Genomic DNA, 5342 nt, shown 5'->3' with positions numbered 1-5342 from the left:
AAAAATATTGCATAAAAGTGTTTTTATTCTGTACAATAAAACACACATTCATTCTCGTGCACTTCGTCGATACTCTGATACGAAATTTAGCAAACGTCTTTTGCTCCCCAAAATATTGCTCATTTGCCGAAAACGTTGGACCACTAAAGCACATAGCTGCCATACAAACTGAACGATCGAATTTAGTTGCTTCTACGGACAGCTTAAGGAATGAAGAATGGAGTCATGTATAGAATTTTTATGCAAGTTAGGAAAGCTCTTTAAATGCCATTCACTTGGGAGTGGCCAAAAATGTTTCTTTTACATATGGCTCAAGTAGCGCTAAAGCTTAAAGTGACTCGTCGTCTCCACATTTATTCCATCAGGTATCTTTGGCASAACGCCCAAATGGGCTGCGGCTGCTCGTCGTCGTCAAGCCCTGCAMTATGTTTATTTGTAGTACTAGATTCTAGCATAGAAAAATTCATCAAGCTACTTGGCTGCCTCCGGATCGAAAGGCCACCAACCAGATCGATCATGTTGTGATATTCGGAAGGTTTTTCTAGTTTACTAAAAGTATTTTCTCATTCACACATTTTAATTGTCTTTTAATTATATATTGATGCATGGTTTTGGCTAAAYTTAAAACAAATACTCTGACATATGCAGTACCAGCAATGCTGGAAATTTCGACTGGGATACGCCACTCAATTTCTAATTATCCTCCATTTGCACTRCATTATTTGCATACGTTAAAATAGKTACTACGTGTMGGTGTGTGCGTGCATTCACTGCACATAGATATGCCAAACGCGAGTAGCGGAAAATAACTGCATTTGATTACGCAGTATGCAGGCATATACAAATTTTTTAAATTCCACTAAATGCGACATATTTTTGTCCTTTAGAATTTTGTCGGCKAAAAGCAATTATTCGATTTTGGGTTGGAGTTATTGTGGGAATGCAAAATGTTTATAAATATTTGGAAATRCGAGATATATATAAATATCTATTTTCCAACAGTTTTAGTATTATTTTGTAGATAAAAATCGAACTTATTAAATGNAAATGAAAATAGTTATTATTGTACTTTCATTAATTTAAATTAGGTTTCGTAAATTATTTTTAAAAAATTTTTACGTAATATGGTTACAATTTATAAAGAATTTTTTTTTATAAAAAATATATTGGTCGAATCAATTAGTTAGAATTTTTTTAAACAAAAAAATTTATAAAAAATTTCTGACTGAAATTAGATTAGACCACAGTTTAAATGACCGAAATATTAATTTAAGCTGCTTGTATTTTTTTTTCTCTTCGAAACAACGCAATACTCTAAATACCAAATTGCCGGCCCACATAATGATTTTCTGYGCTCCCCACCCATCAATTAAGTTGCTTGACAATTTGACGCTCGACATGTGGAACAATTTCACGAAGAATGCCGTAATTAACTACGTTTTGCCAACAAAATGTGAGCGAGCCGAAGCAAAAACACAAAAGATAAATATTTTTGAAATATTCGAGCGTGCTATGACTTTTTTCTTTGTTGCGAAGAATTTCCAAAGAAATTTTCATACAAAAGTTTGGCTTTTGTACGAAAAATAAAGAGCAGCGTCTRCACTAACAGYAAATGTAAGTRTTTGTGCTAGAGTTAACGGGAAAACAGCTTGTCAATAAAGGTTAAGGATTATATATGAGAAACGAAAACAGCAAATTTGGTGAAGTGAATATAGAGCTTGCTAAAGCTTAAAGTGGCTCGTCGTCTCCGCATTTATTCCATCAGTCATAGAAATTGTTATTGTGTCGCAATAATGGTGGAGCGCTTTAGTAACACTTTTATAAACCAATTGTCTATTCATTGCTTTTTAATCGCTTACATTTGCCTGCCGCACGCTTTGCAGTTAGTGAACRGCTCTTCGACATCACATCAGCGCTGCTAGCGCTCGCATGCAACAATTTATCGGCTACTTTACTAGCTGATGCACTCAATTTGCAGAGCTAAAAGCCTTCGAAATCGAATTAAAATTAAATCTAATATATGTATAAACAAAGTGCTTCTCGATTGAAGCTACACTTGCAAGTATACATTAGTATGTGTTTGTGTATGTCAGCATGCGGCGTTGTTGACGTGTGTGTGCAGAGTTGAGTTCTCTTTAATTGAAATTTATGCGGGCAGATCAATGCATGCAATGTGTGTGGAGGCGCGTATGTGTGTGTGTAAATATGTATTAATTTATTTATTTTCAGAGGTTTTGCTGGTACGTTTGTATTAAATCGATGAGTAATTGAATTATTTGTACTGCTAACTACACTAAAAATGAATAGCCATCGATTAACTATGTGTTAGAAAATGTATCAATATTATTTTTTTTTTTTTTTGAAGTTTGTTAGAATTGGAATAAATAAATCAATCGCTGAATTGTGAATTCATTTTATAAATTGAAAATGCATTTTTGTTCAGTCACTGCAACACATTTTCAACCGCATTTGTGCAAATTCGCCGGCACTGTACTGAAGACGAAAGGAAAGGAGGTCCTACCGTGGTGAAACTCAACAAATGGTCGCAAAGCCAGGTTTGACGCCTCGAAAAGTTATGCTGAGTATTTGATGGGATTGAAAAAGAATCATCCACTAAGAGCTGCTCCAGTCTGGTCGAAAGATTGATTCTACATTTTACAGTCAACAACTAATGAGATTGAAGCAAACAATTGAAAAAAACGACCAGAACTGATCAACAGAAAAGGCTTCGTCTTCCATTAGGACACCGCTAGATCACACATATCCTTGATGACTCCGCATAAGCTGGGAGAGTTTGGCTGGAGAGTTATGATGCATTCACCATCGGAGTACTATTTGTTTCGGTCAAAGCAGAACTTCCTTCATGGAGTAAAGTTGGCTTCAAGAGGAGCCTGTGAAATTACTTGTCGCAGTTTTCGCCAAGAAATCAGAAATGTTTTACATTGATGGAAAAAGGTCTCTAGCGGGAAAATGACAAAAAGTSGTCGACCAAAATGTATTATTTGGGCATATTGAATAAAAACTAAAATTTACAATGTTTATCATTAACTATTAATTCCATCTTTATATCTCACTTTAATTGAGTTATTTATTTTTTCAGTACTATGCGTAAGTAACGGTGCGATAAGAGCAAAAAAGCGGCAGTTCATTTCCAAAGTCGACAAAGCCGCATATCCTTACTTTGCCAATACCAATATATGCATGGCGCACTGGAAAGTCACCAAGCGCCGCAGTAGGCTCTGAATAATTAAATTAATTTTCCAAATCATTACATTAAGCAAATTAACTTTTGCCGTAATTTTCGGTAAATATTCAATAGACGCTGTCACATTTAGCAGGCAATTTCCAATAAAAAGACATACATACAGTACAAATATACACGCGCTGCTTATAGGTGAGTACAAATTTATCTAAAACTGTCACACACACACACACACACACACATCTAAAAGCGCTGCGCTTCGATAATAGGCAACTCAATACAATTTCCATAAAATACTAAAAGCATTTTGAATTTTCAACCACAGTTCCAACACCAAAAAAAAACAAAAAAAAAAAAAATTGACGAACTCTGAAACACGACGACATAACGACAACACAACGATACGTCTGCTCAGCTCGTCAATGTGCCAGTTGTCGCATACACAGTCATAAAGAACGTCTGCAATGACTGATGCTGTTAGATTTTGGCCACCTGCCATAAAGAAAGATGTTGTTGTTGTTGTTCTTGTTGCTGACTACGTCTGCTACCCTGCTTTTCAGCACACGCTGTTGGCCTCATTCTCACTGCAGCTAAGGTTAATGCTCGTCGCTGACTTTGAAAGCGCTGAGAGCAGGATTTTGTTTTGTGCGTGTGTGTGGGTCTATGTGTTTATGTTTGAATTGACGCCGTCGAGTAAATATACAGCGCCATTGACACGCCTCACTGCCTCTCACGTCGCCGCTAATGGCAGACGAATTGCGATGAAGATGCGACAAAGCGGAATGAAAAGTTTTTAATTATGAAGTTATCGACTGCTGATAATCAGTGTTTACATACGTCGTCTAAGGGGTGTGCAAATAACATGAAGAGCAGCAATTGCTTTGAGTAGGGAGCAAAAGAAAACGTAGTACTTGTAGAGTGTGGCAGGGTGAGCGCTTTTTGTGAAACGGGCGAGTGTRGAAAGGTTTTCTGACTGAACTGCTTCGGTGTGTACATATGTTTTAAAAACGCTGGCATGTTTTTGTATTCAAAATAGATTATTTCGCGATTATTATTGTTTATTTTAACCAAAATAAGCTGTTTAAGYGCATTTAATGTATCTGTTACATAAGAAAGCAAACGATTTTGCAGTTTAAACAATATTTTTTCGACAAAYTCAAATTTTAAAGACACCTCTCTTYTTCCTTTGTTTTCTAAACATGAAAAAAGTTATTGACAGCTGCGAAAATAGAATAACTTTAATTAATAAAACATTTAAATGCATAAATCTGATTTTGATCGATTACTTAGCAAGACAGCTGTAGTTTATACTATGTCTGGTATGAAATATATGCTATAGTGTTCCGTTCCAAAATTTTTTTCGAATATTGTAACTTTGATTTTGTGTATAATCTGTGCCAAAACTCATGAAGATATCTYCTCAAATAAAACAGTTTTCCATWCAAGYAATTGATTCTAATCATTCAGTTTGTATGACAGCTATWTGCTATAGTGATCCGATCTAAAAMATTTCTTCGCACATGRTAGCCTTRRKTTTGAAAATAATCTGCACYAAATCTCATGAAGATATCTTATTAAATAAAAAAGTTGTTCATATAAGGWCTTAATTTTGATCGSTCAGCTTGTATGGCMCCTGTATRCTATAGTAATCCGATCTTAAAAATKTCTTCGTATATTGTGGCACTACTTTGGAAAATAATTTGAGCAAAATCTCATTATGATATCTTGTCAAATAAAAAAGTTGTCCATATAAGGATCTCTGACCTCKGAGATATTTCCTGTTGGACGCCAAAAACTTCGAATCGAACCTAAAATATACTGTTTAGGGTGTAAAAATGTAACTTTAACTTTGTGTCTGTTCAAATGTGGTATGCTGAATGTATTTTTAAAGAAAATTTCAATACTAAATTTCCAAATGTCTGTATTATTTCAGAAACTCCATAAATTTTTCTAAGCAATATAAACTTTCGAACTTTTTAAATCAATATTTTCAAAGAGCGTATTTGAAGCTTTTCGTTTGAGTTTAATATCTTTAGTTTCTCTCTTTCCTCAACACCTCTTAATTTCAGTAATTATTTTTGTGAATACCTCATACTTCATGCCACAAAAAAAAAAAAAAAAAAAAAAAAAAAAAAAAAAA

The 5342-nt window shown here is 34.6% G+C and overlaps 1 protein-coding gene across 1 annotated transcript in view; it reads right to left on the bottom strand.

The window, feature by feature from the left end:
- LOC108966509 (low-density lipoprotein receptor) overlaps positions 1–5342 on the bottom strand; it is a gene marked incomplete in the record, with an annotated part of 366712 nt that overhangs the window by 78809 nt on the left and 282561 nt on the right.

Source organism: Bactrocera latifrons, unplaced genomic scaffold (assembly GCF_001853355.1).
Source record: "Bactrocera latifrons isolate USDA-ARS-PBARC rearing strain unplaced genomic scaffold, ASM185335v1 scaffold_162, whole genome shotgun sequence".
Lineage (NCBI taxonomy): Eukaryota > Metazoa > Arthropoda > Insecta > Diptera > Tephritidae > Bactrocera > Bactrocera latifrons.
The sequence above is the reverse complement of the archived record's forward strand: the minus strand, read 5'-3'. Positions and strand labels throughout refer to the sequence as shown.